Here is a 14903-nt window from a genome sequence, read left to right as displayed (position 1 = left end):
TTCACGCATAAAATCTTTTTCCTCCAAAATTAGAAAATTTGCAAGTTTCACACACACACACACACACACACACACACACACACACACACACACATAATGAGAACAAATGTAACAGGCAAAAAGATACATGTGTGTGGAAAAATTTATTTATTAATTTTAGAGAATACAAATCTATTTAAAAAACAGAACCCAAATTGCCTTAGGAAAAAGATTCTCCACCATATTTCCAATTTTCTTGAGACATTTCTGGCTATTACATTGAGATTCATCTTTAGCATATAGGAAAAAAAACAAAATTACAAGCTGCTCATAGGAAAAATAATGAATGTGAAACACCAAACAGCAGCTTATAGTTAATTTCAAACTTCAACAGTAAATATGGGAAATGCAATGATATATATATTAGTAATCGATCCTTTGTTTTGACTCTTTAACCACAAAGTCTCAAGTTTGAGTCCGTGTGGATGTAAAATACACTTTGGGCAAAACTGCCCTTAATTGGGCTCCAAAGTACTCAAATCTAACACAATCAGAGAATGTGTGTGTATTAGGATATAAGCACTTATTTTCATCCAAAAACTTTTTAACAGTGCTGTTTTGCATGTGAATTTCAACTAATGGCAGAAAATGTGGGACCAATGAATGTGGAGAGCTATGTGAAAACCAAAAGGATGATGCCTAATGACCACAAAATATAATCCTGTTAAGTGTTGTGCAATTAAATCACCAGGACGAGAAGAGATCCCCAAATAAACAATGGAGACGAACATATATAAAGGACATAGCAAGGTAAAGCTTGAAAGGAATGTATCTCTAAGAGCAAATTGGGAAGGAGAAGCAGCCATACACAGAAAGTAAATGGTGGAAATGAAGGAGAATAAGTGTACCATAAACGAATAGAATCCAAAAATTTTGTGAACAGCATTGGCGGATGGAGTGAAAGTCAAATGCGACACCTGTGTCTGGTACTATAACAACTGACACGTCCCTAATGAATACTGTCAAGAATGGTGTGATAGAAATAGTGGAGAAAATTTAAAAATTATTTCCATCGAGGATTAAAGATGTGAATGCTGAGGGAAAAAACATAGTCCTATTAGCAGTAGAATATAGGCAAACTAGCAGTCGAATATAGGTATTTTTGTCTGTGTAAAAACTTGAATACCTTCATTTGCTTATATTCTACTGCTAGTAGATCTATGTCCTTTCCCTCAACATTCACATCTCTAATCCTCTATGAAAATAATTTCAAAATTTTGTTCACCATTTCTGTCACACTATTCTTGACAGTAATGATTAGGGTTGTCTAAATTGTTAGCTCTTCCAATTTACTTGAACGCCCTACATATAAATACAAGATTTCAAGATGAGAACCTAATGACAGAAACTCAATAAAATATAATACATCCCTTTTCAATAATATGAAATTAATTCAAAACAGTCAAAAAATTTAAAAAAAATTTATAGCTATTCAAAATAACTATTGCATAATGTGAGATTAGGAATTATAATACTCCCAGGTCCTCAATGTAAGACCTAATTGGGCAGTTAATATTGGTCTTATATGTAAGATTTCCTGCGATTCTTTCTAGTATGGAATGAGTCAATCATCCACTTTGGTATCTTATTGAACAAAAATGGTGATATTGTTCCTCTATTGATCAAGAATTTCGATTTTATCAATTTTTTCTCCAAGCAACTCTATTGATACCCCCCAACAATAATTAAATGGAAGAGGAAGAGAGGAAATTAAGAAAGATACTTAAGGTGCTTTATAAAAAAACATATCATATTAACTAATTTAACTAGTATCATTAGTCTATTCAAATTAGTTAATCAGATCTTACATTAAAAACTGAACGAATATAATTTACTGTAACAAACAAAATCCTTTGTTCAGTTTTTTCAAATGGAATCTTTCATTGACTATAATATACATTTATATATCTTTGCCTATTGCTTTTTTTCTCATTATATCTTCCTTAGTTTAAATTTTAGAGAATACAAATCTACTTAAAAGGCAGAACCTAAAAGAAACACCTCATCATAATAAGCAACTAAAAAAATAAGAAATTTCATAATATCCCTCCATATATGAGTTGGAAGGTAGAAGCAACTGTTTTAAGTCTAAAAAATTACACATTTTTCCCTAAGTAAAAAATTAAAATTAGGCAGCGCCAAGTCCAAAATATGAAAACATTTTTAAGTAGATGAATTTATAATAAGATTCCCCCTCCACTTATATGTCATTTTTAATGCAAAAATTTTCCTATAACATTATAATAATTATAATAAGTTGATTAAAAAGTATTAACATTAACAATGAATTTAAAACTAGAAATTAAAAATATTATTCCGGTCATGTGTATGTGTCTATATTCTATTATTAAGACAAAAGGATATAAAACATGTTATGCATATATAATAAATTGCCTCCGGATTAAGACATTTCCAGCTATTGCATTGAGATTCATCTTTAGCATATAGGGGGAAACTCATGCGAAAAATAACAAATGTGCAACACCAAACAGCAACTTATAATTAATTTCAAGCTTCACCAGTAAATGTACAGTTCGCCTAACAACATTGCCTTCAGCTTTATCACATATATAGTCACTACCTCGGGTCCATAATACAAGACCCAATTGACAAAATCAGGGAAATTAAAGAAGTTACTAAATTGCTTAATTATAATATATATTACATGATCTTTCTAAAATACTTACATATATCATTAGACTAAATATCAATTTATAAAGGAAAGTAGTTTGAAGAAAAACTATAAATATGAACTTTAAAGTAATTTGGTAACTTAATTTTTCCAAATTAGCCAATAGGGTCTTATATAAGGACTAGAGGCAGTATAAAACAAGGAGTATTTCAGCTTCTGACCTCCAAACTTTGATTAAACATAGACTCACGACATATAAAATAATTATTTAACATTTGACAGTGTCAATCATTAACTTTGCAAATCATTTTACTGCTCCTAACTTCACAAATTCACAAACAATTACGTCTTAATTACCATTCCAGCATCTTTACTCTTATTTGATCATCTAGAATAATCCTTTAGCATTCAGTAACATCAATAGCACTCTTAAAATATATTCCACTACCTTTTCCTCTTTATCACAAGACCCGACATATATATAGGGAATTCTGGCTCCAAAATTACCATTATAATATTTCCAAGCAGATTCGTTGATCATTAAGCATTCATAAACATGCTTTTTAACACTTTAATTCACCTACTTAGCATTTAATAGTTCTAGAACAGCACTTTATAGATAATTTCTAAACTTTAACAATTTGGGGAAGCACACACATATATATATCATTTGTACACACGTATCAGCATACATATGCTTATCTTTCACATTTGATGAGTATTTAAATCAGTTTTAATCTTCAAAACATTCAGACATCAACACCACATGACCTAAAAGATATTTCTAATTTACACTTAAAGCATAGTTTAGATAGCTAAACAATTGATTAGTCAAAGAAGGCATCAAACAGTAATTTAAAACTGATTTTCCAGCTTCTACTTTGAGCTCATAGGATATAAAACAATCTGATTCAAACAGCACAACCATAATTCAGCACTTAGAGACATAAATCATTATGTCCAAATCAGTTTTTAATCTCTAGTTCTTCAATCCTCAAACCAGAAGATTTATTTAAAAAAAAAAAACCGAAAATCAGTTTTATGTCTCGATAATTTAATTCCACAAGCATGAATTCACAAGCAATGACCCACATACTCACACACATACAGGTATACACTTGTTTTCCCCATATTTTACAAGTATATAATCAGCTTTTAACCTGCAAAACGTTTCAAGTAGCAGTAGAATCTGTAAATTATTTCTACTTTCAGAACATGCTAATATATAATTCAGATTCGTTAAACAGACTCTGAACACTACCGTACCAGCTTCTGAATTTCCAAAACTTGAATCCCACAACCTCAAGCATCAACAGCCCCAGCAGTAATGAACACAGACACACAAGCATCAACAGCCCCAGCAGTAATGAACACAGACACACAAGCTTATAAGATGATATATCATAGCAAAGATAACCAAATTCTCACGATTTCGACAACTCAGAGAACTTCAAGACTATTGATTTCAGAATCTGTAGACATCCTTTATTCATTTAGCATCAGAAAACACAGTCCCCAAATGAAAACCGATTAAACCCCCTTCCGAAATTTTGACCCCAAAAAAAAAAAAAAAAAAACTTCTGAAATAAACAACTCGGTCCTTCACCCATATCAAAATCATAAACACACACATATTACATCTTGCGACATTACAGCAGCACAGCAATCAGAGGGAGGGAACAACTTGAAAAATACGGACACACACAGAAGTAGCAACCCCTTCTTCGAACTTCACAATTCAGAGCAATCCAAGCAACGATTAACATAACTCTAAGTTTTAATCTGCCTTTAGATCCCATTTTAGGCCTTTACCATTGTTTCCCCCGCTTTTCGAACCAAGATTCACCGTTTTCCCCAAAAAAAAACCACCCCAATCAGAGAAGTAGAAGACGGAGAGATTTAGGTGGCTTACCTTGATCGGAAGCGAATTCCGGCTTCTTCCTCCACCGGCAACGACCTCACAGGTGCTCTCTCTCTCTCTCGGGATCTCTCTCTCACTCTCTCGCCACCCCCTCTTCCTTCTGCAGAAGTGTCGTGGAAGGGGAAGAAATATAAAGCGGGGGAAAGCTGCTCGGATGCTGACTGATTTTTATAAATTTGGTGCATCTCGCTTAGTGCTCTATTCTTTTCAGAATTACATTAGAAATATAAAGGGCCCATGTAACGCCTTTTGTGTATTAAATTTAAAGCAATCTCACTTATTTTTTAATTTTTTAATATGATTTTAATTTATTTTTAATTGTTAAGATAAACAAAAGAAAAGGTGAGATTGTATCAGATTTGAAAAGATTCTCTTAAAATTACAACACTGAGAAAAAAGCAAGGGTATTGATACGGGGCACTATTTTACTTTCTTTTTAAAAAAAACGTGTGATTTTAAATAAATAGCTTTTTTTTGAATTTCTTAACAAAAATAAGCTGTTAATTTAAGAAAACAGCTTTTAAATTATTTGTAACCTTTTTGGGAAATAAATAAACCCTCTCATAAACTCTTTTATTTCTCAAAATAATTACCTATGACTTGGCATTGGGCCAGCAATGAAAAGGGTATTATATGAGAAGCATTGTGAAAAATAAACATGCATCGTACTCTCCGGTGGTAACCGTTTGCAGAATAATTTCAAGGAGCTTCATAATACTCCAAAAAATAATCAAAATAAAAAGAAAATTATTCAATGAAAAATAGAAAACAGATACATAAACTGTAAAAAAAATTTATCACTGTTACCTGAATTTAATTTAAAAGAAAAATCACAGTTGAAATCACTTAGCAAATTTGAAAGCCAAAATGTAAGTAACAAAAACAATACGGTGAGCAAGTTAAAATCTTATTTCGTACACTTGTCCGGTCACAAACAAAGAAAAATCCTCAACAAGCCAAACGGTCATTTTCTCTCCAATTAAAAAAAAAAAAGGCATTTTTTGTGCGGTGTGTTCAACACAGTTTCATTTATGCAGTATTTATTTCATTGGACCGATTTCACTTTATATGGTCGATCCCTTCCTGCATGCATCCACATCACTTGTGCTGATCTTTTAAATTAAAGATTAACTTGTAAACAAGCTAGATACTCTCTCTATCCTTTTTATAAGTAACATTAGACTCTATCACATATATTAAAAAGTTGGTTAAAGGTAATAAATGGGTAGATATTACAAGTTTTTTCTTCAACCCTTGTTTATGGGAAAAAAAAGTGAGAGGAAGATAATAAAAAAATTATTATAATAAAGAGAATTATGAAATAGAAAGAATGTGTGATGAAAAGAGATAATGGTTTGGAAAATGAGATACTAAATATATTAAGTATTAGAATAAGTAATTAATGGGTATAAAATAAAAATTTTGCTACAAAAATTTGAGACAACTTGCAAATATTACTTATATTTAAAGATAAGAAGGAAATGATAGTTGTTGCTTAACAAAAGGAACAGAGGGCGTAAATGGGTAAAAATTAGAACATTTTTCCCCTCAAAAATATGCTTATTTATGGGGGGAGTGTAAAAAAAGAATAAAAAAATTATTATAATAATAAGAAGGGAAAATGATCACAAAATATCATATGAAAATCAAAAAGACAAAATAGGCATCCCAATAAACAAAATGACTAAATGGGCATGAGGTATCAATATGAAATTTTTACTTTTAACATAAAGACTGAAATATCCATGGAGTGAGAGTAAAAGAAGCTAAAGGTGAAAAGAAAGCAAACAGAGGAAGATATTGACGAAACACGCAGAGAAGGAAAGAGGAATGTTAGAAATACTATTATCTTACTCCTCCGCATCACCATTCTATAGATATTATTGATTTGGTGGGTTTTGATTGTGGGTAAGAGGGATTGTAGTAAGAGAGGAAGTGAACCTGTAGGATTACATAAGTGAGTAGAAGTTGATGGTGGGGTTTGGATTGTTCATTTTTGTGGCTGCTTCGTAGTGAAATAGGGACAGGATTATTGGGTTTAAGGGTTTATATTCAGTATTTGGTGAATGATGTAGCAAAAATCAGAAAATAGTGGCAAGCAATTACGTAATGTAACTGCTGTCATATGACTACTGGTTTTTGGTAAATACCATTAGGTGAATGATATATTTCATTACACATGTAGTTAATTATGAAAGTTAATGGTTCAATGTTTACTGTGATGTACTTCAGGTGCATGTCCACTAAATGGTTTATTTATGCTTACAAGTTGTCCATTCGGTGGAAACAGGTTTACAAAACCCATTAAAAAAGTGGTCACTTTCACTATAAAAGTTGTGAATCCCACTATATGTTTTGTAAAATTCAGCGTGAAATTTTATTGGTGATCAGAAACAGGTTACCTATCTCCCAAAAATAGGTTGCAAAACCTATTAACAAAACAGTCACTTTCTCTACGAAAGTTGTAAATCCCAGTGTATGTTTTGTAAAACTTAGCGTGAAATTTTATTGGTTTTTAAAAAACAAGTTATCCATCTCCTGAAAATAGGTTGCAAAACCCATTTAAGAAGTAGTCATTTTCACTACGAAGGTTATAAATCTCACTATGTGTTTTGTAAAATTCAGCGTAGAATTTTATTGATTTTTTAAAAACAAGTTGCACATCCCTTGAAAATAGGTTACAAAAACCATTTAAGAAGTGGTCATTTTCACTACTTGTGACCGCTTTGTTAATAGGTTCTGCAATATGTTTTCAGAGGATGGGCAACTTGTTTCTAAAAACTAATAAAATTCTACGCTGAATTTTACAAAACACATAGTGGAATTTACAACTTTCATAGTGAAAATGACCACTTTTTAAATGGGTTTTACAACCTGTTTTCAAGAGATGGGCAACTTGTTTCTAAAAATCAATAAAATTTCACGCTGAGTTTTACAAAACATATACTGGGATTTACAACTTTCATAGTGAAAGTGACCGCTTTGTTAATGGGTTTTGCAACCTATTTTTGAGAGATAAGTAACCTGTTTCTGATCACTAATAAAATTTCATGCTAAATTTTACAAAACGCATAGTGGGATTTACAACTTTTATAGTGAAAGTGACTACTTTTTCAATGGGTTTTGTAAACCTGTTTTCACTGAATGGACAACTTGTAAGCATAAATAAACATTTAGTGGATGTGCACCTGAAGTACATCATAGTAAACACTAAACCATTAACTTTCATAATTAACTACATGTGTAATGAAATATACTATTCACGTAATGGTATTTACCAAAAACCAGCAAGCATATGACAGCAGTTACATTACGTAATTGCTTGCCATCATTTTCTGATTTTTGCTACATCATTCACCAAATACTGAATATAAACCCTTAAACCCAATAATCCTGTCCATATTTCACCATGAAGTAGCCACAAAAATGAAGAACCCAAACCCCACCATCAACTTTTACTCACTTACGTAATCTCACAGGTTCACTCCCTCTCTTGATACAATCACTCTTACCCACAATCAAAACCCACCAAATCAATAATATCTACATAATAGTGATGCGGAGGAGTAAGATAATAGCATTTCTAATATTCCTCTTTCCTTCTTTGCGTGTTTCGTCAATGTCTTCCTCTGTTTGCTTTCTTTTCACCTTCAGCTTCTTTTTCTCTCACTCCATGGGCATTTCAGTCTTTATGCTAAAAGTAAAAATTTCAGATTGATACCTCATGCTCATTTAGTCATTTTGCTTATTGGGATGCCTATTTTGTCTTTTTTATTTTCATATGGTATTTTGTGGTCTTTTTTTTTTGATACAATTTTGTGGTCATTTTCCCTAACAAGAATTATGAAAAAGAGAGAATGTGTGATGGAAAGAGATGATGGTTTGGAAAATGAAATAATATATTGAGTGGTAAAATGAATAATTAATGGGGGACAAATAAAAAAATTGGCTATGAAAATTTAAGACAACTTGCAAATGTTACTACTCCTCCGGTCCTTAATATAAGATCCATTTAAATAATTTGGTTAGATTAAAGAAGTTAGGTAAGTTAGTTAATTATAAGAAATGTGACACATTTTTCCTAAAATACCATAATCATCTTTCTTAATACCTCCTCTCCCTCTTTTACTTGATTATGGTTGAAGGAGTACTTATAGGGGTAATTTAGAGAAAATTGATAAATATGAGAAATGGATCTTATATTTAAGACCAAAACCAACTCAATAATTGGGTCTTATATTAAGGACCGGAAGAGTAATATTTAAGAATAAATAAGAGATGATAATTGTTACTTATAAAAAAGAACGGAAGGAGTATATTATTTCATGATAATAGGATTTTTTTTTAACCTTTTTCTCCGTGCTTAAATAGTTGAGTATTGGTGTTCTTAGAATTGTGCTATAGACTCACGACTGGGGGATATAAACGAGGAAATGAAGAAGACGCGCTGCATCTGACGTGGGCGCCCCGTGATACTTTACGTGCATGGGAAGTCATGCCAACTTGTTTGATTCCACTGAGAAGGAAAGAAAATTAATCAATTATACATTCATCTATATGAGTTTTTCACATGTGGATTCTGACAAAACTCAAAGAACCTACAAAATCAAAAGAAATTATCTGTTATTATCACACTAGTCTCAGTAAAGTAATAAGAATGCAATTACCACATGAGTACAAAATTTTCTTTTCACTTAGCTTGGATAATTGATTACATTATAAATTTGGTGCAATCTCACTTAGTGCTCTATTCTTTTTAGGATTACATTATAAATATAAAGGGCCCATGTAATGCCTTTTGTGTATTAAATTTAAAGCAACCTCACTTATTTTTTAATTTTCAATATAATTTTAATTTAGTTTTAATTGTTAAGATAAATAAAAGAAAAGGTGTGATTTTAAATAAATAAAGAAAAGGTGAGATTGTATCAGATTTGAAAAGATTCTCTTAAAATTACAATACTAAAAAACAGCTAGGGTATTGATATTGGGTACTATTTTACTTTTTTTTTATAAAAAAAGTGTGATTTTAAATAAATAGCCATTTTTCTTGAATTTCTTAACAAAAATAAGCTGTTAATTTAAGAAAACAGCTTTTAAATTATGTGTAATCTTTTTTGGAAATAAACCCTCTCATAAACTCTTTTATTTCTCAAAATAATTATCTATGACTTAACATGGGGCAAGCAATAAAAAGAGTATTATATGAGAAGCATTGTGAAAAATAAACATGGGGTTGTAACCGTTTTCAGAATAATTTCAAGGAGCTTCATAATACTCCAAAAATAATCAAAATAAAAGAAAATTATTCAATGAAAAATATAAAACAGATAGATAAACTGTGAAAAGAATTTCTCGCTGTCACCTGAATTTAGTTTTTTAAAAAAATCACAGTTGAAATCACGTAGCAAATTTGGAAGCTTTTTTTTTTTGGATTCTTTCAAAAAAAAAGTACAGCACGGATATGTCAAATTTTTTTTTAATCTAGAAGTGTATATTATGCTAGTTATATAAAGAATTCCATGGACAATAATACGACAATAAGGACCTCTTGGGTGACTCCCAAAACTATGGTTTGAGAGGCAAAACTATGGTTTGGGTGGAATGTCACCCAAACAGTATCAATTTTGATGTCATAATTTGAAGTCATAGTTTGGGCCAAAACCATAGTTTCAGGAGAAGTGAATTCATTCTGCTTCTGGCTCAAATTGGAGAGTATGATTGTGCTTGTCAGAGTAGATCTCAACAATAATATGACTTTAACATCCCTCAATTAATTTTTTATAAACATATTAATCTTATATCTTATAAATATATACACATATTAATTATTCATTAATTATATTATCTTATATATTATTAATTATGTTGGTAAAAAATATATTATTAACAATTTTATTCCTTCAAATTAAAATATATCATAAAATCTATTTTTTATATAATTATTATATTAACTTTTGTCTTTTTAGTAATTTGTATATATAAAAAATGTTTATAATAATAACTATCCAAACTCTAATCCAAGCCAAAGAGCCTGCTAGAGATTTCACTATCCAATTGCGTCGGATTTGGTAATGAACTTGCCTGACCGAAGTAACGCGAAAGCATGCCCGTTGTCTGGGAAAATCACAGAATCACACATGGCTCTGGCTATGTACTGCTACAGTCGATTTCCATATCCCAGACCCATATCTTCATCGTCTTCAAGATGGGCTTTGATGCGCGACTTCCCAGGTATGCCCGGGCTGGTTCGTCTCTTTATGGCCAGGAGGGTTCACATGATGGAGCCTCGAGATGGCCATCTGATGTGCGAACTGGAAAGGGTAAAAGAGAAAGGGTCAAACACAACGGACAGGACTTTTAAGCATCCTTATTATTTTGAAAAAATAACAAATAAAAACCTCTTAATACGTGAAATTATTATTTGAGACTCAATTTAAAAAATAGTAAATAAAGATCTAGTTTCATTTTACAAATATAAAATTTTAATAAAATATCTGAAATGTCGTTCAGTCAAATTGTGATTTGGTCGGAAGTCAAATTGTGATTCAGTCTATTGAAATTGTTATTTGCGAAAGTGAACTTGTTATTTTCTATAGTCAATTTGTCATTTGGTATACCTGAGTTGTCATTTCAGACATTTTATTAAGATTTCATATTTGCAATATGAAACAGGTCTTTATTTGGTATATTTCAAATTAAGAGTCACAAATAGTAGTTTCACATGTTGGGAGTCTTTATTTGTCATTTTTCCTATTACTTTCTCAGGTTCACAGTATACTTATATGTTTCTATTTATAAATTGCTCTTTTAATATATTTTATATAGACTAATAAAATTCTTAAACTTTATTAACTCTCATTTAAAATTCAGTAGTTTTTCAAATTTTTTCCTATTTTATATATAAAAATTTTCTTTTCTTATAGGACCAAAAATTATTTTTTCTTTTTACCGTATAAATAGAACAAGAGAAGTATGTTATTGTTACTAGTTCATCAATATTGAAGAGTGGCAGTTAATTAATTAAATGTGTCTCAAATTGAAAAGTTTTTCCAAGTTTACCTACATTAAATGAGGTAGCGACGGACAAAGAAAAATATAAAAAAATTGCATTTAAGCATTAATTGTACAGGTAAAATTGATAAATAAACATTGATTACTTTTCAAATGATTTATATTTTAGACCAACTCATTTTTTTAGAAGTGACTTATATTGTAGAGTGAAGGGAGTATTGTTCTCCCACCAAAAATTTAATAACCACAGTTTGATACCCAGCTTCAACGCACAAGAGGATGGGGGTGTGTTCTGCAACATCTTAGCCAAAGAAGATGATACATTTCCTATCTCTGGTTTTTTAGTTGATTAATTTAAGTAAATTAAAAAAATTAATTAAATTAGTTATTTGTAATAAATATATATTATCTTTTTTAAAATATTCTTACTAATCAAGTGTATTTGGTTAAAAGTACTATTATTATAATGACTAAAAGCCAAACAAGTTCTTATATTAAGGATTGAAAGTAATATTTCATGTTATTGCTTTCTTAATTTTCTAATGACTTATAATATGCGCAGCCTACACAATCTAGTTTTCATAAATACATCACATGTTGTTACTTATAAGCAATTTTTTAATCATAATTTATAAAATGCGAGATAAGTATATGAGAAGAGTTTTATCTTAACTTACATAAAACATGTTTATTTCAGTGGTTCTAATCAAGCATACTGTGAAGTTGGAAGAACACCCCGAAACATGGTAGAGAAGATGATAACAACAGGAGTTTTAGATGGGAAACTCCATAACACTACCATCACGACGATGAGAAGAGCATATGAACATTGAGACCAACTTTAATTTGAATGCCCATAGAAGTTTTGATCTCATTCTATTCTCAATACAATCCACTGATATTTTTGAATCTCTGGAGCTTACTGGCCTGATTGGAAATTAAATCCAGACAGTGAGGTTTAGGTGAAATTTCCCCTTCGCCCCTCTTAGTGCCTAATAATTATATGCATGTGAGGCCTCGCAACACTTCTCATATTTAGGAGTATTTGGAAGGTTATAAAAATACTCTTGAGATGTATTTTTTGTTGTAATATTTCTGGGTGTGTCAAAGAAAGGATCCTACATTAATTGGGAATGTGAAAAGATGAAAACAAATTGAGTATTAATCATAGACAGATTTTCTTATTATTATTATGAATAGGAAAATCAAATGTAGAAGAGTTTTAAATGGATTTCCAATGCATTAAGAGATTTAAAAGTGGCCCATTAAAATCCTTTAATGCATTGAAGCATTTAAATTATTCAACGGAAATTTTCTTATGATTATCTAACGCCTTGAAAGGTTTTAAATCCTAGTGCTTTTAAACATTTTTAATGTATTAAAAGATGATTATGAAATTCAAAATGGAGTGATGCATTGAAAGCTTTTAAACGTCTTTAATATATCAAACGGCGACTTTGAAAATCCAACCGGAAGCTTTATCTCTTTGCCTCCAACGGTTAAATCATAAATAATTCTAATACGTTATAAAACCTCCATACCTCCACAATGCTATCATGAACTCATATACTCAATTTTGATTGATTTGAATTCAATGAGGAAAACGGACCATTGAATGTTGTGCTGTTATGGTGCCAACGTTCATTTTATTTGGAGCCTATAAAAGGGTGCTTTAGTCTAAGGTTCAATACACACAGCTCTAGAGTTTTCGAGCTTCTCTCTTCTCTCTCTTGTGTGTTCTCTTACCAGCTGAGTTTACTACTATCTTCTGCTGTTCTGCTCACCCTGTTATATAAGAAGGATCTGTTTAATCCTAGGGAGTGTCGCATCCTTATCTACCAGTGGTTGCGGAATAGCTCTTAAGGACAGCGTCTTTAGGACGTGACTCGGATTAACTATTTATTTTGCAGGTGCTGCCGCCAACATTTTTTTTCAAATCGAAGTATATTTTTTATATATTTGTTTTGTAAGTCGTAAAATTATTTTTAAAATTATAGTTTTATTTCTATCCAAACATCTTCTAAATAGTATTTGAAAAACACCACAAATACTGAAAGGGAAAAAAAAACTTTCATGTCAATATATTTATTTCAAACCCGCCTCTAATCACTTTAAAAAATCTTAACCAAAACACTCCACTGGTATCATCTTAGCTCGAGCCACTTCCTTTTTCACTCTATTGCATTTTAATGCCATCATCAAGGGAACACTAATAATGACAGCAACCTTTTGCAGGAAACACTCGCAGCCACTACACCTACTTATTTATATCTCTCATCTTTCTGTATTACTGTAAATACCAAAGTTGGCAAAAAAAAAAAACCTGTAAATACCACGAATTATTTTTTTTCCTCTTTCGAAATAGGATTCTTCCCAGGTTTGAATTAAAAAAAAAAAACTGATTTCATATTTCATCCTCTCTTTTTGCTTCCTTGAACTTTCCTATGTTGATATTGAGAGATTAAAAATATATTCTATAAACCTAAAGGCTTAAACTTAGACTAGAATCACACTTGTATTAAACATTACTTAAATACCATAAAATATCCTAAAATACTTATGCATATTAATAGATTATATATCATTTTATAAGTCAGGTAAATTAATTTGGAGAAAAACGATAAATATAATATCTTAAAATAATTTATTTATTCTTTTAATCCCTTTAAATTAATCAACTAGATGTTAGATTAAGTACCGGCCGTGGTATGAAATATCATTGCAAAATACTCAAACATGATTTAAATCATTTATACTTGAAAAATTTTTAATATTTTTTCATAACAAACAATCGAATATCCGGAGTTGATAACTAATATAAACTAGAGATGTGGCTTTTCTATCAAAAGGCTCAAATAATTTGTTTGTTTTAGATAAGTGAAAAAATGATTTAGAAATAATAATAAATAAAGCATGAAAATATAAAGAATAAAATACTCCGACCTCTTTTGTATTTTTTCCATAATTACACAGGCATTCTCTCTATTTAAAAAACATACATTTAAGTCAAAACTTTTAACTCTATTAAGAATATTCTAAAAAGATACCTTTTAATTGAAATTTGTATTAAAATTATTTTTATTTATGAATTTACCCTTCAATATTTTGGCCAAAAAGTCTTGAAGAATTTTTTCCCTTTTCCTGAATTTTATTTTTTTATTTTCTGCAGATAATTATTTTTTCTATGTTTCTATCATATTGGGATAGAAAATTAAGTAATTTAGTTAATATAAGAAAAAAATCTTGGATGGGAATTTGATTAATTATTTAAATAAATATATAATTGACTCAATAAGT

The sequence above is a fragment of the Neltuma alba genome, unplaced genomic scaffold (genome assembly GCF_004799145.2).
Source record: "Neltuma alba isolate B1F8T4 unplaced genomic scaffold, ASM479914v2 tig00011794_pilon, whole genome shotgun sequence".
In the NCBI taxonomy this organism is placed as follows: Eukaryota; Viridiplantae; Streptophyta; class Magnoliopsida; order Fabales; family Fabaceae; genus Neltuma; species Neltuma alba.
The sequence above is the reverse complement of the archived record's forward strand: the minus strand, read 5'-3'. Positions refer to the sequence as shown.